The sequence below is a fragment of the Macaca thibetana genome, chromosome 5, assembly GCF_024542745.1.
Source record: "Macaca thibetana thibetana isolate TM-01 chromosome 5, ASM2454274v1, whole genome shotgun sequence".
In the NCBI taxonomy this organism is placed as follows: Eukaryota; Metazoa; Chordata; class Mammalia; order Primates; family Cercopithecidae; genus Macaca; species Macaca thibetana.
Window position 1 is genome coordinate 146,237,913 of NC_065582.1, and position 24,889 is coordinate 146,262,801.

The following is a 24,889-nucleotide window of genomic DNA, read 5'->3' on the forward strand; positions in this document are numbered from 1 at the left end:
GTTTTTCTTTCTTCTCAGTTTTAGGTTCTGATTTCATGTCTTTGTAGTGCTTGTTTCAATGATAGGAAGTGAAGGAGGAGGGAAGATAGAAATGTCAGACTTTAGTCACTGGTTCTGAGTCTGTGCTGTAGCACCGTCCTCTGTCTGTCCAGGCTTAACAAATTCAACTGTTTTCTTTTTCCATTCTTTTTTTTTTTTCTTTGTACAGACAGGGTTGTACAATGTTATACTATGTTGACAAGGATGGTCTTGAACTCCTAGCCTCGAAGAATCATCTTGCCTTGGCCTCCCAAAGTGCTGGGATTGTAGGCATGAGCCACCACGCCCAGCCCTCTTTTCTTCAGTCAGGGTTTTGCTCTCTCAACCCAGGCTGGAGTACAGCAGTGCGATTACTCCTCACTGCAGCCTCAACCTCCTGGGCTCAAGTGATCTTCCTGCCTCAACCTCCTGAATAGCTGGAGCTACAGGTGCACGTCACCATGCCCGGCTGACTCTGGCTGACTTTTAAATGTTTTTGTAAAGATGGGGTTTCCCCATGTTGCCCAGTCTGGTCTTGAACTCCTGGGCTCAAGCAATCTTCCTGCCTCAGCCTCCCAAAATGCTGGGATTATAGGCCTGAGCCACTGTGCCCAGCAAATTCAACTGTTCTCAAGTTCTGTGTCATTGAAGTCTTACTGATTCACAAGCACACTTATTGGCCTCTCTTCCTCACCTCCTCTCACCCCTCCCTACCAGAGAGATGGGAAAAGCTCTGTCTTAGCTGGGAAAACATTTCTCAACAGCATTCAGGGAGTTCAGTCCACTTCCTCCTTCATGCTTGACTTCCCTTCAATTCAGACCAGGCTGTATTCACCAACTGACGTTCTGGACTCCATTTTTTGAACAGAATAATAAGGACACATCAAACAAATTTGCTGTGGGAAATGTGTCAACATGAAAACAATATAACAGTTGATTTGTCCAATGTGACTTACCCACCCTTGTCATCCAAGAAGCCAGGCAGTCCAACCTGCTTTAGACCTATGTCAGAAACAGTTACAAAATGCTCAAGCTTGGCCTCTGTAAATTCGTTCTGTTGAGCTGACTGGCCCGTATGGAGGTTCTAGACCATGTTAGTGTTCAGGTCTCCATGGATGGAAGCCTTCAGGCAGGCCAAGCGGGAGATGGGTGGAAGAAGATATGTGTATTCAAGGGCCTCACTGTGGGGCTTGTGGTGGTGGTGAATGGGTAATTAGTGTCAGCGTCAGGAAGGGAATTCTGCCTCTGGACAAGAACTAAAAGACTGAAAATAGGTCACTTGAGTTTCTGAGCTTTATTTCACTCTCATCTGAGCATCTGTTGACTCTTGAGAAAAGTTGATCACACATTTCTAATAGTGTATTAAAGCATACTGGAAGCTTCTGCTCACCATTGCAATGGAAAAGGCACTAGTTAGATTAGCTCATCCACAGGGTGGGTGCAGCATTTCTAATACTTACTGATCTAACTCTGCCCCAAATCTTGTTCTTCTGTCCAGGAGCTGCGCTATGAACGCAGACCTGTGTTGTCCAATATGGTAGCCCATAGCTGCGTGCAGTGCCAAGGCTTCGGGGCATGTGCGTATCAGTGGCTATTGTATTAGACGGTGCAGATGCAGAGTGTTTCCATCATTACAGAAAGCTCTGTTGGACGGCACTGGCCTAGATACTTGTTTTCAGCATCTGACTATGTGAAGTATGGGCCGTGTATCTCTCCACCCTCTGAGGTTATAACTATGAGCAGCTGAACCTAAATGGGTGTTGCATACCCATCCTCTTTCTGCTTTCCACATCTTCTTTGTCATCCAACTTTTTTTTTTTTAATCATCCAAATTTTATTACAACCTTTGTCTTCATATTTCTACATAAGATGATAAATGAAGCCATCAGCTGATCTTCATGCAGCATTTGGACTCTGAGTTAAAACTTCAGTCACCTGGGATCACTTGTTTTATATTGCTGTTATTTTTTTAACATTGAGGAACTTAATGAAGAACATAAGCATTGCCAGTGGCCAGTTTAAATATTGACTTGCAGATATTTTTTCAAAACTTAGAACTTGAAATTCAGAAACAAGTGAAACCTGAGTAAGAGACGTGATAGAAAACCAAAGAATGTCACGACCACGGTCAGTGTTTTCTGTGATAGATTTGTTACTGAAAAAATTGTGGTTAAAGGAACATCTGGTAAGTCAATCAGGTTTTAAATGTTACTGAAAAAATTGGGTTAAAGGAACATCTGGTAAGTCAATCAGGTTTTAAATGTATTGAGAAAGCATAAGAACACGTGCTAAATCATTTTGATAAATGACTTCTAATTCATTTATTTGATAAACTACCTTGTCATTCATTTGGTAAAATTCAGAAGTTTATGTGCTATGTTGTTATTCCCACAAGGCTGTACCTATGACCAATTCATTAAATACAAAATTAAGGCAAGTTGTTTAGGGTCAAGTAGATGAAACTTTCATTTGGAGATAGGGTCTTGCTTTATCACCCAGGCACAATCATGGCTCACTGCAGCGTTGACCTGCTGGGCTCAGGTGATCCTCCTGCCTCAGCCTCCTGAATAGCTGGGACTATGGGCACACACCACCATGCCCAGCTAATGTTTGTACTTTTTGTAGAGACGGGGTTTCACCTTGTTGCCCAGGCTTTTCTCGAACTCCTGGATTCAAGCATTTTGCCCACCTCAGCCTCCGGAAGTGCTGGGATTACAGGCATGAGCCACTGAGTCCAGCCCTTTTTGAGACGAAGTCTAACCCTTGTTGCCCAGGCTGGAGTGCAATGGCGCGATCTCAGCTCACTGCAACCTCCACCTCCAGGGTTCAAGTGATTCTCCTGCCTCAGCCTCCTAAGTAGCTGGGATTACAGGCACACATCATCATGCCCGGCTAATTTTGTATTTTTAGTAGAATGGGGTTTCACTCTGTTGGCGAGGCTGGTCTCGAACTCCTGGCCTCAGGTGATCCACCCACCTCGGCTTCCCACAGTGCTGGGATTACAGTTGTGAGCCACCGCGCCCAGCCTATTTTTTAATGTCACAACGGGATATGTTAGAATTTTAAATACAAAGGTGTTTTAGGGATTTATGTTATCTTTATGCTAAAAAAAGTTTATAGAGGGTTATAATTATATTATTATGGATCTTGCAAAAGAGAGGCATTAAGCACACATTTATTGAATGAATGAGCGAATGAATGAGTGAGTGAATACTCTATAATATGATTAACCTAATGGTTCTAAGACCTGCAGTTGCTAATTTATTCCAAGGAGTCATATAACTTAATTTTTTAAATTCTAATAACAGGCTGTAATTCTAATTACAGTGCCTCACGCCTGTAATCCCAGCACTTTGGGAGGCCGAAGCGGCCGCCGGATCATGAGGTCAGGAGTTCAAGACAAGTCTGGCCAACATGGTGAAACCCTGTCTCTACTAAAAATACAAAAATTAGCTGGACGTGGTGGCATGTGTCTGTAGTCCCAGCTGCTTGGGAGGCTGAGGCAGGAGAATCACTTGAACCTGGGAGGCAGAGGTTGTAGTGAGCCAAGATCGTGCCATTGCACTCCAGCCTGGGCGACAGACTGAGGCTCCATCTCAAAATAAATAAATAAATAAATAAATAAATAAAGCCAAGATCGTGCCATTGCACTCCAGCCTGGGCGACAGACTGAGGCTCCATCTCAAAATAAATAAATAAATAAATAAAATAAAACAAAATTCTAATAATTGAAATTAGATTTACCTTAATTTTACAAAAGAAAATCTATATCCTAACCTACTTTTAATGAAATAGGGGTGCTATTACATCAATCACAGAATGTTATTTCAAAACCTTAAGAGAACTTTGACTAGCCCTCTGTGTTTTGCAGTCTTCATGTAAGTATGTACTAACTGGTTTTGTTTTTTAAAAATTGCAAACATATTGAATTTTAGAGGGAATAAAATACAAATTCCAATATACCCATCACACAGATTTCTTAGCTATTAAGGTTTTGCTACACTGTGCCATCTATCACTCCTCTTTCCATTCAGCTAAGTCTTCTTTTATTTATTTATTTATTTATTTATTTATTTATTTATTTTTATTTATTTTTTGAGACGGAGTCTCGCTCTGTTGCCCAGGCTGGAGTGCAGTGGCCAGATCTCAGCTCACTGCAAGCTCCGTCTCCTGGGTTCACGCCATTCTCCTGCCTCAGCCTCCCAAGTAGCTGGGACTACAGGCGCCTGCCACCTTGCCTGGCTAGTTTTTTTTATTTTTTAGTAGAGACGGGGTTTCACCGTGTTAGCCAGGATGGTCTCAATCTCTTGACCTCGTGATCCACCCGTCTCGGCCTCCCAAAGTGCTGGGATTACAGGCTTGAGCCACCACGCCCGGCCTATTTATTTATTTTTGAGATGGAGTTTCGCTCTTGTTGCCCAGGCTGGAGTGCAGTGGTGCAATCTTGGCTCACCGCAACCTCTGCCTCCCAGGTTCAAGCCATTCTCCTGCTTCAGCCTCCCGAGTAGCTGGAATTACAGGCATGTGCCACCATGCCCGGCTAATGTTTAGTAGAGACGGGGTTTCTCCATGTTGGTCAGGCTGTAACACCTCCAGTTTGTAAAGGCACCAAATCACAGTCACATATATACATTGTGTTAGAAGTGAAAACTTGTATTTTTAGGTACTATGTATAAATGCCTTATACCTTCTTGCAGTCAAAAGCTAGGACATCAATTGTCATACTCAACAATTTTTTTTTTTTTTTTAATTTGAGATGGAGTCTCTCTCTGTTGCCCAGGCTGGAGTGCAATGGCACAATATTGGCTCACTGCAACCTCTGCCTTCTGGTTTCAAGCGATTCTCATGCCTTAGCCTCCTGAGTAGCTGGGACTACAGGCAAGCACCACAATGCCAGGCTAATTTTTGTATTATTAGTAGAGACAGGTTTCCCCATGTTGGCCAGGCTGGTCTCAACCTCCTGACCTCAGGTGATCCCTCTGCCTCAGCCTCCCAAAGTGCAGGGATTACAGGCATCAGCCACCGTGCCTGGCCAATACTTAGCAATTTTTAATAGAATGCTATACTATAATTTGCTTTCCAAGAATTCCTAAGAGGAATTCGTAAATTTACCAGTAATATAATTATCTTCAGGAAAGGGAATTTAAGGAAGCATCAATATTATGTAACCGGTATTCTGGGGTATGCATTACTGGAAGACTCACCTCTGGTTATATGGCCCAAACCAATTGTATATTCATCCAACTAAGGAGAACCCGCTTGTTCGGTGAAGTATGATCATTTTACATATGGATGTTAGAATTTTGAAGTTGGTCTGCTAACAGCTTTCAACATTTGTCTCTGCTTTTAAACAAGCACTTACATTTTATTTGCAAAATAAAGGAGGCTTACTTTGGTTTTGGTTTTGTTTTTGAGACAGAGTCTTGCTCTGTCTTCCAGGCTGGAGGACAGTGATGTGATCATGGCCCAATGAAACCTTGACCTGCCAGGCTCCCAGGCTCAAGTGATCCTCCTGCCTCAGCCTTCCAAGTAGCTGGAACTGTAGTCATGTGCCACCACACCTGACTAATTTTTTTTTTTTTTTTTCAATATTCTGTAGAGACAGGGTCTCCCTATGTTGCCCAGGCTGGTCTTGAACTCCTGGGCTCAAGCTATCCTCCTGCCTCAGCCTCCTAAAGTACTGGGACTACCGTCAAGAGCCCCTGTGCCTGGCCAGAGAGGCTTACTTTGAATTCATAAGTATTTTTCTGGTTTTTGCTAGTTTTTATTTTTATTTATTTATTTAAAATTTTTAAAAAATGTATTTGTTAGAGACAGGGTCTCATCTTGTTGCCCAGGCTGCAGTGCAGCCTTGACTTCCTGGGCTCAAGCCGTCCTCCAGCCTCAGCCTCATGAACAGCTGGGACTACAGACCACACACTACCACACCCAACTAATTTTAAATTTTTTGTAGAGAAGGGGGTTGCACTGTGTTGGCCAGGCTGGTCTCGAACTTCTGGGCTCAAGTGATCCTCCACCTTGTCCTCTCAAAGTGCTGGGATTACAGATGTGAGCCACCATGACCGACCCTTTGCTAGTTAATTTAAATAGTCATGTATTTGTACACATGGCAGGATATTGGAAGGATATGAACTGAAAGTACTTTGGATTTTGTCAAAAGCAGGAAAAAAGTAAAGCCAGAAGTAAAGACACACCGAAGTGAGGGACCATCTTTATAGTGGAGAGGGGTCCAACTTGGGAGTTCAGGCCAGCTGGGATTCAGATCTTGCCGTGTCATTTAATTGCTGTACCTTGTCTTGGACAAAATCTTTAACAGCTCCATCTATCTATCTATCTATCTATCTATCTATCTATCTATCTATCTATCTATCTTTCTTTCTTTCTTTCTTTCTTTCTTTCTTTCTTTCTTTCTTTCTTTCTTTCTTTCTTTCTTTCTTTCTTTCCTTCTTTCTTTCTTTCTTTTTCTTTTTTCTTTTCTTTTCTTTTGTTTTCTTTTCTTTCTTTCTTTCTTTCGAGATGAGTTTTGCTCTTATTGCCCAGGCTGGCGTGCAGTGGCGTGATCTTGGCTCACTGCAACCTCCGCCTCCTAGGTTCAAGTGATTCTCCTGCCTCAGCCTCCTGAGTAGCTGGGATTATAGGGCATGTGCCACCACGCCTGGCTAATTTTTGTATTTTTAGTAGAGATGGGGTTTCACCGTGTTGGTCAGGCTGGTCTCGAACTCCTGACCTCAGGTGATCTGCCCACCTTGGCCTCCCAAAGTGCTGGGATTACAGACGTGAGCCACTGTGCCTGGACATTTTTCTGTTTCTTGTGCTAAAAGCAGGAATGGTACTACTTGCCAGTCCAGGGTGGCTGTAAAGATTAGAGATTATGTATGTAACGTGCTTCGTACAGCTTGACACACAGTAAACTTTGAACAGTGATCGCTGTAGTTATCTGCTGGTAGAGAGGAAACAGAGTAGCCTAGGTAGCCATTTTGGTTGGTAGCCATTTTGGTTATAGCCAAAATTGGCTGAACAATTGCAATGGTTGGATAAAGCGTTTATATGAATGTCTGCATAGACAAGTGTGGTTTTTTTTTTTGTTTTTTTTTTTTTTTTTTTTTCAGCCTTGGCTACACATTAGACTCACCTGGCTGGGGCAGTGTTAGAGGGTGCTTTTAAAAACTCTTGCAGCCCAGGACCCTATAAAGATTCTAGGTTTGTGTGTGTGTGTGTGTCTGTGTGTGTGTGTGTTTAAGTTCTCTAGCCAAGCTACAGAATAGTTTAGACCAAGTGACAGTTTGGAAGCCATCACTCCTGCTGGTAGCCTTGCCTTGATTTGTGAGTGAGCCGCTGCGTAACCCACACAACACAGGTGCTGATCTGGTTTAACCCTAGTCAAAAAGTCTTTACGAATTTTCCACACTTTCCTGTAAAAGTTGCCTCCTTGTGGGTTTTGTTCTTTACTCTTGTCCGCTCTCTCTGTCTTTTTTCTCGGAGGGAAGCAGGAGAAGGCAGATGAAATAAAAGGGAATAGAAAGATGGGGATGATCAATTGTTTCTTAGTCCTTTGAGCCATCTCAATTAACACTGTCCGCACATTAGGCACAGACAAGGGATCGACAGGCAAGAGGGCTTTTCAGGGCAGCACGTAAGCGGCAATCAGCTATAATCAGTGAAAAAGGTTCTCTCCATGAATTTGAGGATTTTCTGTTCGCTTTTACTACAGAGGAAAGGGAGAGAGAGAGAGAGAGAGCGCGCGCAATGTGACCACTTTTCAGAAGTTATAAATAAGGAACCTCCAGGAGCCCTCTTTGATTGCAATGTGCTTTGTCAATTTTTAGTCTGAATGCTAGCACGTCTCTTCAAAGAAATGTTAGATTAGCACCACTCTTCTGTTATCCCAAAAACTCTGTAGAAATTATTAAATGTCCTTTTCAGTACAGGGAACGAGTCATAAAGTTCTTTGAGTCATCTCTTTTTTGAGATGGAATTTCACTCTTGTCACCCAGGCTGGAGTGCAGTGTTGTGATCTTGGCTCGCTGCAACCTCTGCCTTCTGGGTTCAAGCGATTCTCCTGCCTCAGCCTCCCAAGTAGCTGATATTGTCCCACTACTACCGCCTCATCCAAACTTAAAACCCATAAAACTAATATCATCTCCATTATCAACCCTACTAAAAGACCCCCTAAAACCTCAAATCCCGAACCTCATGTCTCAGGATACTCTTCAATAGCCATTGCTGTAGTATAACCAAAAACAACCATCATACCCCCCAGATAAACCAAAAACATCATTAAACCCATATAAGCCCCCCCACAATTTAAAACGATCACACAACCAACCACACCACTAACAATTAACGCTAAGCCCCCATAAATAGGAGAAGGCTTAGAAGAAAACCCCACAAACCCCATAACTAATAATACACTCAATGTAAGCAAAATATATGCCATTGCTTCCATATGGACTCCAACCATAACTAATGGTATGAAAAACCATCGTTGTACTTCAACTATAAAAGCACCAATAATTCCAATACGCAAATCCAACCCAATCATAAAAATAATTAATCGCTCCCTCATTGATTTACCCACCCCACCCAACCTTTCCATATGATGAAACTTCGGCTCACTTCTCACAGCCTGCCTAATTTTACAAATCATCACAGGCCTATTCTTAGCAATACACTACTCACCAGACACCTCCTCTGCCTTCTCCTCAATTGCACTTATTACCCGAGACGTAAACTACGGCTGGATTACTCGCTACCTCCACGCCAATGGTGCCTCTATACTCTTCATCTGCCTTTTCCTACACACAGGCACCTGCCACCACACCTGGCTAATTTTTGTATTTTTAATAGAGACGGGGTTTCACCATGTTGGCTAGGCTGTTCTCCAACTCCTGGCCTCAAATGATCCACCTGCCTCAGGCTCCCAAGGGGATTACAGACGTGAGCCACCCTGTCTGGCTGAGTAAAGTTTTAGGGAACAAATTGAGGAGGGAAAATGACAATTTTTCGTGAGACCTGGAAAAATAGATAGGAAGAGTGGATCAGATGAGATTTCTGTGGGACCTTGGTCATCCCATCCCCATAGTAATATATACCAAGGAAGAGCCAGAGTGAGGCCCTTTGTTAATTCAGACCTTTTGGCTGCAAGTAATAGAAACCTAACCCAAACTAGTTTAAGGGCTGGGCATGGTGGGGCATGCCTGTAGTCCCAGCTACTCAGGAGACTGAGGCAGGAGGTTCGCTTGAGCTGGAGAATTCGAGACTAGCCTAGGCAACATAGTGAGACTCCTATCTCTAAAAATAAAGAAAATTTTGAAAGTAGCTTAAGGAATCAATCGACAAATGAATGCATCAGTTTATGTTTATACATATATATTTACCTAACTGGAAATTCCAAAGCACGCAGCATGACATGCTTTGGTCATCAGGACTGTTTTTCTCTATGTGTTCTCTGTGTTGGTTTTATTTTCTACTATTCCTAAGGAAAACCTATAGCAGTCCCATCTGCAGGATGAGAAATTCCCCCAAAGGACTCTGATTCACCCTCATGGTATCACACCTGGACCTGTCCCTAGCTTCTGGGGCTTGGAGGGGTCTGTTATTGGGAGACTTGGGAAGGTGAGTACGCAGGAGAAAGCAGATACGAGCTACACCTGAGAGCCCTCTCCTCAATGTGGTGCTTTTATTGATCTCTGGTTTCGGAATCTCCACATCCTACCCCACAGACTCAGTTGCCCCCAAAGCTGAATGACACCTTGTTCCTTGCCCTCCCACAGATTACTGACTCTCTGGATTATCTCTGTACAGCTAAGCCACTTGGTAAATGGTAGCTTTAGCAAGATATTGCGCTGAGGACACTAAGTATTTGACTTGTCTCTACAGAAAAACTTTATCATTTCTTGTTTTCACCAAGGGGAAGTCATTTCTAAATATCTAGTTCTAGAAATTAGCATAGAAGTACAGGAAAGGTCTGATCAGAAGGGACTCATGTTAACATTATCTCACTGCTTTATTTCAAGAACAAGAAAACTTCTGAAGCAATGACTGGGTGGAGTGGGGAGGGTGGATAAATGCAGCATGCCGTTCTGCCGTGTATTATTGAGAACTTGTTTTGTCTTTCCGAGTCATCTGTAAACTTGTTGTAAGTTCAATTTTGTGTCTCTGTTACCTGGTATCACATAGAAGGGGGTCAATAAATATGTGTCTATTGAAGGAAGAATCAAGAATTTCTGACCATTGTTCTTTGGCAAATTTAGAATTATCGGTTAAAATACACAATATTAACCCTAAGACATCAACATTAGTTTGTTATATAATAAATTTATTATAATTAATATCCTTTCTTTTTGAGACAGAGTCTCACTCTGTTGCCCAGGCTGGAGTGCAGTGGTGCAATCATGGCTCACTGCAATCTCTGCCTCCTGGGTTCAAGCAACTCTCGTACCTCAACCTCCGGAGTAGCTGGGATGACAGGCGTGCACCACCATGCCTGGCTAATTTTTTTTTTTTTTTTTTTTCCAGACAGAGCCTCACTCTGTCACCCAGACTGGAGTGCAATGGCGTGATCCTAGCCACTGCAACCTCCGCCTCCCAGGTTCAAGGAATTCTTCTGCCTCAGCCTCCCAAGTAGCTGGGATTACATGTGCCCACCACCATGCCTGGCTAATTTTTGTATTTTTAGTAGAGACAGGGTTTCACCATGTTGACCAGGCTGGTCTCAAAATCCTGACCTCAGGTGATCTGCCCGTCTCAGCCTCCCAAAGTGCTGGGATTATAGGTGTGAGCCCCCGTGCCAGGCCAAAACGTACAAATTTTATTTTCTGCGTTCCTAGGGCTCTTTGTGAAGAAAGAACTTCACATTCTTTGAACACTTACCATATGCCAAGTGTTCTGTGGATACATTGTCTTACTGAAGTCTTACATCCACCCCAGAATGCCTTCTTCCTCCTTCTCAACCATGAAGAGAATCCCTCCCACCTCCTTAATACCACCTGTCATGGCCTTTATCACACTGCATTGGAATTTGTTTGCATTTCTATATCTTCTACTACACTATGAGTTTTTCAGTGACAGTCTATATGTCATTCAGGTTGTAACCTCAGCATCCAGCTCATAGAGAGAACCCTATAAATATTTCTTAAAACTGGGTATTGTGTGATCTTCGTTTGACAAATTTGACATCGTAGGCTTGCCTGGAGTTCCTAAGTGGAAAGTGACAGGGCTGGTTTTTGAGCTTCTCTGTGCCACATTCCAAAGCCTGTTTTCTTTCTGTCTCCTTTGCCTAATGTTTGCTTTGTTTAGCTTGGTCGCTTGGGAATATTGGAAAGCATCATTGAGATAATGAGGGTGATGGAGGAGGGGAAGCGGAAGGGGAGAAGATGCAGGGGAGTTGCTGCCTGCTGAGGCTGGGAAGGGAGACTAATTATGCATTGCTCAGTTAAGCAGTGCTCCAGCCCCCTGATTCCCATCCTCATCACACTGCACACTCATGTGCACACACACATACACACACACACACACACCCCATCAGGGACAGGTCACGGAGGGAGTGCTGAGTGAACAGGGACCAGGAAAACATTTTCTTGGAAAGCTATTCACTGTGGGAACAAAGAGCTGGAACACAAAGCCAGGCAGCCACTGGGACATAAAAATTGTGTCGTAAGGAAACTTCTCTGTAAGATAATTCTGCATGGTGAGGTTTTTAGTGATTAGGTTCTAGTCTGAAGTGAAATTAGGGGAGAACATGGAACATGGACATCCTGGCATCCACAGCTGCATGCCTGAGCTTTATTCCTTGGAAACAATGATCGGAACAGGAGAGGTGTCACGGGAGCCTTTGAAATGTGCCCTTCTGAAGTGGAGGATAATAAGTGGCAGTGTCTGCCATACTTATCCCACGCTCACAAAGTGTGACTTCATTTTTTTTTTTCTTTTCCTTCCTTTTTTTTTGGGGACGCAGGGTCTCGCTCTGTCACCCAGGCTGGAGTGCAGTGGCACAGTCATGGCTCACTGCAGCCTCATCCTCCAGGGCTGAAGTGATTCTCCCACCTCAGCCTCCGAAGTAGCTGGGACTGCAGGCGCATACCCCCAGACCTGGCTATGTTTTTGTATTTTTCATAGAGATGAGGTTTCGCCATGTTGCCCAGGCTGGTCTCGAACTCCTGAGCTCAAGTGATCTGCCCATCTCTGCCTCCCAAAGTGCTGGGATTACAGGTGTGAGCCACCATGCCTAGCCTTTTTTTAAGGTTCAGGTTTTTTTTGTTTGTTTGTTTTGTTTTTGTTTTTGTTTTTTGAGACGGAGTCTCGCTCTGTCGCCCAGGCTGGAGTGCAGTGGCGCGATCTCGGCTCACTGCAAGCTCCGCCTCCTGGGTTTACGCCATTCTCCTGCCTCAGCCTCCTGAGTAGCTGGGACTACAGGCGCCCGCCACCGCGCCCGGCTAATTTTTTGTATTTTTAGTAGAGACGGGGTTTCACCGTGGTCTCGATCTCCTGACCTTGTGATCCGCCCGCCTCGGCCTCCCAAAGTGCTGGGATTACAGGCGTGAGCCACCGCGCCCGGCCAAGGTTCAGGTTTTAAATCAGAACCTTTATTGCCTGACTAATCACTGAAATTCTTAAGATAAGCTGGATGTTGCAATAGCTGCCTTCTTGGGTTTATGTGTTGTCCTTTTACAGAATCCATGCCTGAATCTGCAGTATGCAATTTTTAGGTGTCCTATATGACCAGTCCTGGTGGTGTTCCAACTTTTAGCCTTGATACTTCAGTTATACTTTCTCTTGCACTTGGCAATGTAGCCACATTTGCCACAGGTTGACTTCTGAAGGTGGTAGGCTTTAGAGCCACAGCGGTGGCACATCGTGTGCATCTTATTGCGATGCTTTCCAGACGATGATGTTCCCTTCGTCATTTGGCTTCTGCAGCTGAGACCAAAGAGTGTGTGTAGTTTTAGAGAAATGTCTGTTCAGACTCTTTACTTATCTTTAAGTTGGGTTATTTGTCTTCCTCATTATTGAGTTGTAGGAGTTCTTTATACATTCTAGATACAAGGCTATCATCAAATATACAATCTGCAATTATTTTCTCTCATTTTGTAAGTTGTCTTTCCTTTCTTAATTGTGTTGTTTGAGAAACAAAGCTTTCCATTTTGACAAAGGCCAATTTCATTATTTTTTCTTTTACTGCTTGTGTTTATCATATTTGAAATGTGTCATATCTAAAAGGCTGCTGCCTACCTGAACTAAGGTCATGAAGATTTATACCCATGTTTTCTTCCAAGAGTTTTACCATTTTAGCTCTTATTAGGTGGTTGATCTATAATGATTTAATTTTTGTATATGATATGAATGAGAGGTCCAACTTTATTCTTTTGCATTGTGGATATCCAGTTATTAAAGCATAATTTCTTCAAAAGACTATTCCCATCAAATAGTCTTGGCACCCTTGTCCAGAATCGATTGACCACACGTGTATGTTTTGGGTTTTCTCCCCTGAACTCTCATTTTGAATCCATTGTCTTATGGTCATCCTTATGCCAGTACCATGCTGCCAACCCTCCCCGCACCTTATGGTTTTCCCCTAAGATTTCCACATCCTATATACACTGTCTTGTTTACTGTAGCTTTGTAGTAAATTTTGAAACCTGGAAGGGTGAATCCTTGAGCTTTGTTCTTCTTTTTCAAGTTTGTTTTGGCTATTCTGGGCCCCTTGACTTTCTATATGAATTTTAGGATCCATTTGTCCATTTTTTTCCAAAAAACTAGCTGAAATTTTGATAGGAATATTGTGTTGACTCTGTAGATCAGATGGAAGAGTATTGTCGTTTTAGCAGTGTTAAGTCTTCTATTCATGAACAAGCAGTATCTTTCCATTTATGTAGATTTTTTTTCTTTTCTTTTCTTTTTTTTTGTGAGACAGAGTCTCACTTGTCAGGCTGGAGTGCAGTGGCGCGATCTTGCCTCACTGCAACTTCCGCCTCCCGGATTTAAGTGATTCTTGTGTCTTGGCCAGGTGCCACCATGCCCAGCTAATTTTTGTATTTTTAATAGATGGCCTAGATCTTTGATTTCTTTGAATAATGTTTTGTAGTTTTAACACTTGTATTTTTTTTTATGCTATTGTAGATGAAATTGCTTTGTTAATTTTATATTTTAGTTTGTTCATTGCTCGTGGATAGAAATTTATCATTGATTTTTCTATATTGCTTTTATGTCCCGCAACCTCGTTGAACTTGATTATTCGTTCTAATAATTTTTTAATGGATTCCTTAGGTTTTTGCATATAATTGACTATGTCATCTATGAATATAGTTTTATTTCTCCCTTTCCCATATGGATCCCCTTTCTTTTTTTTTTTTTTTTTTTTTTTTTTTTTTTTTTTTCTTTTTTTTCTCCTAATTATCCTGGCTGGAAACAAGTACAGCGTTGCATATAGAAGTTATGAGAGTTCACATCCTCATTGCTGTTCCTATGGGAAGATCATTCAGTCTTTTCCACATTAAGTGTATTAGTCATGGGTTTTTTGTAGATGTTATTTATCAGATTGAAGAAGTTCCCTTCTGCTTTAATATGTTGAGTGTTTTAGTTATGAAAGGTTGGTGCGTTGTATCAAATGCTTTTCTGGGATCTATTCAGATTATTGTGTATAGTTTTTGTCTTTTGTTGATATGGTGTATTGCATTGATTGATTTTCATCTGTCAAGCTATCTTGCATTTCTGGGATAAATCAGACTTGGTCATGTTGCTGAATTCAGTTTGTTAGTATTTAGTTGTGTATTATTAAAAAGTCCAAATGCATAAGATGTGTTGATTTGTCGTTTTCTTATATCTTTGTCTGTATTTTGTGTGCCTATAATACTGGCCTCATTGGGAAGTGTTCTAGTCCCTTCTATTTTTTGGAAGAATTTGTGAAGGATTGGTGGTAATTAGACTTTAAAACATTTGATAGAATCCTCCAGAGAAGCCATCTGTTCTTGGGCTTTTCTTTGTGGAAAATGTTTGTGATACAAATTCAGTGTATTTACTTATACGTCTATTCAGGTATTCTATTTCTTCTTGAGTCTATTTTGGCCCTTTGCATCTTTCTAGGAATTTCTCCTCTACATGTAGGTGTTCTAATTTGCTGGCATGTAATTGTTCATAGTATTTCTTTGCTATCCTTTTTATTTCTAGAAGATCAGTAGTGATGTCACTTCGCTTATCCCTGAGTTTAGTAAGTTGAGCCTTTTCATTGCTTTGTCATTCTAACTAGTGGTTTGTCAATGTTGTTGCTCTTTTCAAAGAACCAACTTTTGGTTTTATTAACTTTTATTTTGTTTTTATAGTCTGTATTTGCTTTATTCCCATCTAAATCGTTATTATTTCCTTCCTTAATCTGTTTCAGATTTATTTTGCTCTTCTTTTTTCTGGTTTCTTAAACTGAAAGCTTAGATTGTTTACTGTATTTTAACTGTTACCTCCTTTCTCCCAAGCTCCATTTTACAGGACAGTTTGTGAGTATGAATGACCGATGCTGAAACAGTCAGGGCATGCAAATTTTCTGCTTTGAGGACAGAGTTAACAGGGCAACTGAATACATGTCGGGGGTATACAGAGTAAAACTGACACACAGCTCTTTCATTATGGTGCAGTCCAGATAGCATTGTGATTCTGGGGCAAAAACTTGGGCTCTGGGGTTTGGGAACCTGGATGTGAATTCTGCATCTGCCACCTAATAGTTGTGAGACTTTGAACACTTATTTAATCTTTGTAAGCCTCAGTTTCCACATCTACAAAATAGAAAGATAATTAGTACCTCATAGGGTTGTTGTGAGGATTAAATGAAATAGCATATGTGAAACACCCAGAACTGGTGGTAACAACTGTTGAATAAAGAGTAAATATTCTCATCTTGTTGTTAGGTCAGATGGGCCTTTGCTTAGTCAACTCCATGTAAAGTAGCTACAGAGCTTGTTGTTGTGTTTCCATTAGTTTGTACCTCTTTGCCAACCATCTATGAACTCACTTGTATCTACTACCAGGGTGGACCTCACCTGCATTTGCTACCAGGTGCTGAGATACACTTCTCACTGTGGTTGCAAAGCCCAGGATGTTATTTCCAAATGAGCTCTTTTCTCAGACCATTTGCAGGCCTTGCTTATTTGATCATCCACCCATATTATAATGATGATATGAGAACAAATGATGGTATGAGAATAAAATATTTTCCTAAACAAATTTGAGACATGCTCGGGGTGGAAGTACCATAAATTATGAAAATGGTACTCACTGAAAAGTTCTAATTTTCATTTCATAGCATCTCAAGTTCTCCCTCCACCTCCTTTTTTTTCCCCCTGCTTTTTTTTTTTCTTTTGAGACAGTCTCGCTTTGTCACCTAGGGTGGAGTGCAGTTGTACAATCTCAGCTCACTGCAGCCTCTGCTCACTGCAGCCTCTGCCTCCTGGATTCAAGTGATTCTCGTATCTCAGCCTCCTGAATAGTGGGGATTATAGGTGCATGCTACCACACCAGCTAATTTTGTAGTAGATACCGGGTTTCACCATGTTGGCCGGGCTGGTCTTGAACTCCTGATCTCAGGTGATCCACGTGCCTTGGCCTCCCGAGTGCTGGGATTTACAGGTGTGAGCCACCACGCCCAGCCTCTCTCTCTCTCTCTCTCTCTCTCTCTCTCTCTTTCTTTCTTTCCCTCACCCCTAACTCTTATTAATCCCTTTCATCAGAAGCTTCACTAAAGAACAGAAAGGATGTGCCTTCCTTTTTTTCCCCTCCTCTGGCCCTGTAGGTACAGAGAAATTACAAAATGCTAGGCTATACATAGGGGAAAAGTAAGAAAAATTCACTAGCATATAAATGGATAACCAGCTTTCTTTGGTATATCCATCAACATGAATTTTATCCAAGTAGATTTATTTTTTTGGAAGACTAAATTTAGTGGGAATAATCAAGAATATATTAATAATAGTTAAATTTGATTTATCTCTTCATACTTTGGGCTTGCCATTCTTATTCTTCGTGTAGCTGTGCTTACGAAGTGTTATGCCAGGACGTGAAAGGTGAGCACAAAGGGGTTGACTAGTTGACTGTCTGGTTTTTGATAAAAAAAGAAATGATGAGGCCAGGCATGGGGGCTCACGCCTCTGATCCCAGCACTTTGGGCGGCCAAGGCGGTGGATCACTTGAGGTCAGGAGTTCGAGACCAGCCTGACTAACAAGGTGAAACCCTGTCTCTACTAAAAAATACAAAACTTAGCTGGGCATGGTGGTGTGCACCTGTAGACCCAACTACTTGGGAGGCAGGAGAATCGCTTGAACCTGGGAGGTGGAGTTTGCAGTGAGCCGAGATCGCGCCACTGCACTCTAGCCTGGGTGACCGAGTGAGACTCCGTCTTTAAAAAAGGAAAAGGCAAGAAAAGAAATGATGATGTAGAGCTGAAATCACTAACATCATCAGATGGAAGAGTCCTTGAGGAAAATCTGAGTTCCCAAGACCTGATTCCTTTGGGGTCTTTTTTGTCACTTTCAGTTCCATCTGCCAATCCCCAGTGAAGGCTCCACTGAGTCTCAAAGATCTAACAGATGACCCTTGACCATCCTAAGGTTACTCATGTTGTCTCTCCCTCTTGGGGGAGCACAGATAATAATTTTTTCGTGGCTACTGAAATCTTAGGACTCTTTCACTCCGGTGAGTGCTTAAAGAAATACTAGCCTTGACTTCAGGATCCAAAATAAACCTGAATCCTTGTGAGTATCTAGACAACAACTGTAGAAAACAGCAACAATCAGAGATCACCTGACAGTTAAGAACTGCCTAAAAATGTTTGCACATTACCAAGATCAAGCAACATATAAATTACCCAGAGACATAGAATAAATGCTGCATAAATGCCTTTGTTATTAAATAGCACGTGTGTTCTGTTGAATCCTAGTCATATGGGGGAAGTCCTTCTGCCTGAACTTCTAAATTTATAGGAATCGCAGTCAATGTTTCTCAATCCATGTGCCCTCTACCCAACCCTCACCCCATTTCCTCTAAAGATCTTCTACTGGGGGAAAGGTTTTACAACTTCCATTTAAATCTGTGATGGGATTTCACCATATTGACCAGGCTGGTCTCGAACTCCTGACCTCAAGTGATCCACCCGCCTCGGCCTCCCAAAGTGCTGGGATTACAGGCATGAGCCACTGTGCCCAGCCCAAATGTAAACATTTTTGCTGATATAGTAGGACTCACTGTTTTGATTTCTATCTATTTTAATCAGACAAAGTTTGATTTGAATAAAGTTGAACTATTTTCATGTTTATTCATCATAGAATTTTGTTTTTCTGCAAACTGCCTGCTCATATCTTTGCTCATATGTATTGTGTTGTATTTTTCTTGTTGGTATGGAAGCACTCTGGCATATTAAGGAAATTGACTCTTTAATGACACATTCCTAATTGTAGTTTGTCTTTGATTTCGTTTTAATAAATGTTTTAAAATTCCATTTAATGCTCAGTTCTTAGAAAAATGAAAAGAGTGATTGGGACTGATGTTGAGTTCAATTTGAAATTCAGATAAATAATCAGTTTCTTCCTTAGCTACTGTATTTAGTTTCTAAACTCTCCACACTAAGCTCTTTTTTTTTTTTTTTTTTTTTTTTTTTTTTGGAGACAGGGTCTTGCTGTGTTGTCAATGCTAGAATGAAGTGGCCCAAACATGGCTCACTACAGTTGGACCTTCTGGGCTCAAGCAGTTCTCCCACCTCAGACCTCCAAGTAGCTGGGACTACAGGCGCACGCCACCACGCCTAGCTAATGTTTGTATTTTTTTCTTTTTTTTTTTGTTTTTACAGACAGGCTTTTGCCATGTTGCCCAGGCTGGTCTTAAACTCCTGGACTCAAGCAATCCGCCCACCTCGACCTCCCAAAATGCTAGGATTACATGAGCGAGCCACCCTGCCTGGCCTATTTTCTCTTTATAACAGTGTATTCTCATAGTAGTGTTTTGTCCCAATTTTTAAAATTGTTTATTTGAGTACTTATTCAGAATCATGACTGACACTATCGTTTTCATTAACACATCAGATCAAAGTAGTTCTCATTTAATTCTTATAGTAATTTCACCTGGAACTTGGGGACTGGTAATTTTAGCATTGGCGTTTCTAAAAACATACTGTGATAAGCTGCTCCATCACCATTTATTTGGTTTCTTTGTAAAACTAAAGCCAGAGAAACGAGGTGCTTGACAAAGCATTGAGGTGTCAAGGGGCACATACAGATTTCAAATTGGAATCCTGAAACAAACATGGTAGGAGAACAGAAGAGGGTCCCATCTGCATATTCTTAACCGCTTAGATACAGCAGCTGTCAGTTTGGCTTTCCTTTATCCTGACTTTCCAGAGTTGTTCACCAAACAGGTAACAAGATTGAGCTTTAAGTCTTTATTTCATAATGATTCTTCATAAGTTAAATTATCTTATTATGACTTATGGCTCCATGTTGTGAGTAAAAAGTCATTTGACCAACTGTTTGGAATTCTTGTCAATAACAATTGCTGAGCACCCATGTTAGTGAATTTCTGTGTGTGTGCACAGGGTGGAGAGAAAAGGTTGAGAGCAAATACCTTGGGTATACTTTGTAAGGAACCATAATCAGCTTGTCATGCAAACATACGACAACTGTGCAAACAAACATTTTTTACAAGACAGTCTTAACAAAAACAACAAAAAAGAAAAAGAAAACAACAACAACAAAAAAACAAGAGACAGTCTTAAACTTTGTATATAAGCTTTAATTTTCAAATGTAGAGTCAGAAGCATTGCTGTTTAGGCAATGTTGTGATGAAACAGGAATCAGGTTTGATCCCAAATGACAAATACACAATTGCCGAATATCTAGAAAAGAAGAAATGCTAAAGTGGTGTGGCAGTGAGTAAAGTTGTGTTGAAAAAGATAGATACCTGGATTAAAAAAAAGTCATTTTGGGGGAAGGTCGTTCAAGAGGAGAGTTACAAAGGAAAATAAGAATCTGGTAGATAGAGAAGGAAGGAAGGTAGCCTTGGAGATTTTGTGTGTGGGTGTGTATCTGTTGAGGTTGAAGGGAACAAAGAGAAATTATGCAGTGATTTGTAATCATAAGTTAACCAGAGATTGGCAGCTCATGATCAAAAGCCTGCAATGTTATGGATGACCAAGGATCACCTCAAATTCCCTTCATGGGAGTAACATGATCCCAACCATACCTAAGGAAAATGGTTCTTCCTACTGCTTTCAGGACGGTTAGTGGGGAAAGATGTCAGGTAGGAAACCCAACGGGTGGGCGTGGGAGGTTGTGCATGGTTAGTGCTGAACTAAATTAGGAAGAAAGGGAAAGAAAAGAATTGGCAGAATGTAATGATGGGTCGAAATGGAGAGAATGAGGGACAGAACAAATAGGTTCATTTTATCAAATCATTAAAGTTTTGTTGATCAAAGTAACATATGTTACAGATATTTAACATACATGTATTATATATGTATTTTAATCACCCGTATTCATATTCTGACTATCCAGAGACAACCACTGTCAATATTTTGTTATATTTTTCTTCATTTGATTACTATAGTATCAGTAGAAATTGCACCGTACATAAAGTTTTTCTCTACTCTCTTTTTTCTTAAGCTCATATATTGTGAACCTTTACTCATGACATTAAATTCTTCATAAATGTAATTTTTAGTGGCTGGTGTGTCACCATTTATTTAACCATTCCTATAAGGATTGTTTCTCAATGTATTATAAAGAATTTTGAGGTAAACATGATTTTCCTCTTATTTCTTAAGGATAGATTTATAATAACATCATTGCAAAGCAAAAAGAAACATTTCCAAGCTCTTCGAATACACTATGCAATTTCATTTTTAGAAGGGTTTTGATGTTGTCATACTTGTCTTACTGAAGTGTGACACTTAATCACTATTCATTAAGTATTTTAGCTAATTTTATTGGTTGATTAAAAAGTGATATTGTATTGTATTGTATTGTATTTTTGTTCTTTTGAGATGGAGTCTTGCTGTGTCGCCCAGGCTGGAGTGCAGTGGCACGATCTCAGCTCACTGCAACCTCTGCCTCCCGGGTTCAAGCAATTCTCCTGTCTCAGCCTCCCGAGTAGCTGGGATTACAGGCCTGAGCCACTGCACCCGGCTGCACACCAGTGATCTTAAAAAAACAGAAAAGCTGATCACATCACTTCTCTACTCAGAATCCTCCAATCAACCAAGGAGAACCTGAAGTCCTCGCCTGGGTGTTATAACGCTCCGTCTGACCCCTGCCTGTCTCGCTCCCTCTGCTTCCACTGCCCCGCCCCTTTCTTGCTGTTCTGTTCTTCAGGGACTCCTCTGCCTGTCACCATCCAATCTTCAGGGTCTAGAACAAAGCCACACATAGTAGGATCAATAGCCATTGTTGAACAATTGAGTGACTCTTACAACCAATTCAAAATTGAATGCCTTGCCAAGTTACCATTTGCTCATGAAAATCAGGCTCATTGTGTCTAAACGATTTGCTTCACTAGCATTTTATGTTGTTCTTTTTCCTGAGCTTATACTCCTCACTAATTTTAGCATCCCATCTAAACTGATCAGCCTTGCAGTTGACCTTTTAAAGAGGTTCTTGTGTTTCTGATTTCACCTGTAATCATTAATAGTATAACCAGTTTTTATAGATCCATCACAGCTGAAGTTTTAGTGTTTGATTTTTTTTTGAATAATTTCAATTACTTCCATATTGCTTTCAAATTTCTTTGACGTATCTACTTTTATTTTTCAAAAAATAAGAGCTCCCTTTTCAAAGTGGTAAAAGAATATGTCGAATAGGTAACTAGGCTTAAATAAGAACTGAACCCCAGGGTCTTAAGAAGAAAATTTTTCAAAGCTTTTCAGACTCCATGTAACTCATTTAGTAACTTGCCAGCTTATCAAGCCCCTGATAAGATTCCGTTTCCTGGCTGATCATAAAATATGTCTAAAGTTTATTCCATTTTAGGAATGCTCAATTCTTGAAATAAGAAACATTCTTCAGGAAAGAGGTGTTTTACTTTTTAAATCACAAAGTAAACAATTACAGAGAATATATATTTTGAAGTGTAGGGCTTTGTGATTGCCTCTGTTTACAGCTTGATGCAATTGTAAATAAGAATGCGTGCTAGGCCAGGTGCTTACACCTGTAATCCCGGCACTTTGGAAGGCTAAGGCAGGTGGATCACCTGAGGTCAGGAGTTCAAGACCAGCCTGGCCAACATGGTGAAACCCCGTCTCTACTAAAAATACAAAAATTAGCCGGGTGTGGTGGCGTGCACGTGTAGTCCCAGCTACTCTGGAGGCTGAGGTCTTTGACTGCACTTCCCCAGGGCTTGAGTACATCTCAGGATGTTATAGAAAGTGCTCCTTAAACACCAATTGGAATGGAAGAGCATAGTACCTGATAAATCCAGAACTTAGGGGATTTTTGTGGCAATTTTGAGGAAATTATGAAGATATCATTTGATTATTAAAGAGTAAAACTCACGGAATACTTGGCAAAACCACACGCTTCCTGAGCCCTTGTTAACCTGACTGCCTTGTTCCTCCTGGCTCAGGAGGAAAAATAGCTACTTTTCACATTATGACAATGTAGCTGGCTTTTCTCTAGCGAGTGGAACAAAAGGCTACAATGTTACACATGATTTGTGACTTGCTGATAGGTGTCCTCTCTCTACCAGCATTCAATGTTTATTCTGAACTTTCTCTTTTTAAGATTAAGAAGTCTGTTAAAACTACCACAGAATCTATGAGGTAAATACTGATAATTACTTAGCTTATCAGATGCTACATTTTGCTATGTTAGAGGGACAGACAGAAAGGGATGGCCCTGAAATCTAGCAGGTTTCAAAGAATTAATGGAGAGTGCTGCCTCAGATAGAGGAAGGGCTTAGAGAGAAAATGTGAAGAGAATTCTCTTTAGATTCAAATTAAATTTTGTGGCTTTCTTAAGTTATGCTTTCATTCATCGAACATTAAAGGGTTTCCTACTTAGCTCCAAAGATGTCATCTCAAAGTTCCAAAGTTTCTCTGGTTTAGTACAGAAATTTCTGTCCCTGGCAGGCTGACAGAGCAGCAAGGTGAAACATGGTAGGTAGATAGAGAGGTAGCTAATTAGGAGGAAAGAAAGAAGATTATCTACTTAGCTCACGGCGGTAATGTATGATGTCTAAGAGCCAGAATGCCTAGGTTTGGATCCTCACTTCACTATTTGCTGGCTGTTGGTCTTGGAACAATTACTTTATTTCTTGTTTTCTCATCTATAAAATGGAGATGAGACTGGGTGCCGTGGCTCATGGCTGTAATCCTAACACTTTGGGAGGCCAAGGCGGGTGGATCACCTGAGGTCGGGAGTTCGAGACCAGCCTAACCAATGTGATGAAACCCTGTGTCTACTGAAAATACAAAAATTAGCCAGGCATGGTGGCGGACACCTGTAATCCCAGCTACTCAGGAGGCTGAGGCAGGAGAATCACTTGAACCCAGGAGGTGGAGGTAGCAGTGAGCCGAGATTATGGAACTGCACTCCAGCCTGGGCAGTAAGAGTGAGACTCCGTCTCAAAAAAAAAAAAAAAAAAAAAAAGGAGATGGTACTAGTACCTGCCTCAACCATGTATGGGGATTGCATGTGTTAATATATGCGAAATGCTTAAAAGAGTGCCTGGTGAAGGAAAGGGGCTGTATATAGGAGTTAGCTACAGTTATTTTATTACAGATGGAGGTGATGAATTGAAGTGGCTGCCTCCCACATGTACTCTTGTCAGTGTTGGATGTAGCACACATGGGTGCTTGAAGTCTGTGGGCTTCATGACTGCCCATTACACAAGAAAGTAGGGAACACAGACTGATTGTGCTTTGGTGATAAATTTAAATTTATATTATCCTGAAAAAGGTTGATCCCCACCCACTGTCATCCCTTCCTTCTTCCTCTTTGAGTCAGTCTCGCCCCATCAGCGAACCTTTCTAAGGGACAGGGATTTGGTCCAGTAGGTGAGCACTCAGGGTGGGCCCAAAGACTGTGATTTAAAGAGGGTAGAGGGAATGGGAATAAGACGGAGTGAGGGTGAATGGAGATCCCAGAGCAGCCCACAGCCTAGCCATTTTAAACTATCTGAAGTTCCTGCAAACTCGAGAAAGACATGGGAAATCAGGTTTGCTTCAAAATCATTATCCAAAAGCATTATGTTTTCTCTTGGATTTTTTTCTGTAGTTCCTATGCCAGGATCCTACCACTTTATTTGAGATGGCAGCCGCCTTGCCTATTTTCTTTCTTTCTTTCTTTTTTTTTTTTTTTTTTTTTTTTTTTTTTTTTTTGAGACGGAGTTTCACTCTTGTTGCCCAGGCTGGAGTGCAATGGCACGATCTTGGCTTACTGCAACCTCTGCCTCCCGGGTTCAAGTGATTCTCTTGCCTCAGCCTCCTGAGTAGCTGGGATTACAGATGCCTGCCATCATGCCCAGCTAATTTTTAAATTTTTAGTAGAGACAGGGTTTTACCATGTTGGCCAGGCTGGTCTCGAACTCATGACCTCAGGTGATCCGCCCGCCTCGGCCCCCCAAAGTGCTGGGATTACTGGTGTAAGCCACCGCACCCGGCCTGCCTTGCCTCTTTTCACATTGAATAGCCACTAGCATGTAAGCAAGAAGTACTTGATATATAATTTTTTTTTTTTTTTTTTTTAGATGGCAGTTCTCACTCTGTTGCCGAGGCTGGAATGCAGTGGTGCAATCACCGCTTACTGCAACCTTGACCTTCTGAGCTCAAGCAATCCCCCTACCTCAGCCTCCTGAGTAGCTGGGACCACAGGTGTGCACCACCACACCTGGCTAAGACATGTGATTTAA

At 41.5% G+C, this 24,889-nt stretch overlaps 1 protein-coding gene and 1 pseudogene across 10 annotated transcripts in view; one reads left to right on the forward strand and one right to left on the reverse strand.

The window, feature by feature from the left end:
- The window catches only part of RBM47 (RNA binding motif protein 47), a 209,581-nt gene that overhangs the window by 128,029 nt on the left and 56,663 nt on the right, over positions 1-24,889 (forward strand). Inside the window, exon 2 of one of the 10 annotated variants that reach the window (XM_050790367.1) lies at positions 24,728-24,851. The exons of the other annotated variants lie outside the window; for them this stretch is intronic. The gene's annotated coding sequence lies outside the window, so the exon portion shown is untranslated. The remainder of the gene's footprint in view (positions 1-24,727; positions 24,852-24,889) is intronic. 10 annotated transcript variants of the gene reach the window in all.
- On the reverse strand, positions 12,630-12,923 carry LOC126954665 (60S ribosomal protein L37-like; annotated as a pseudogene).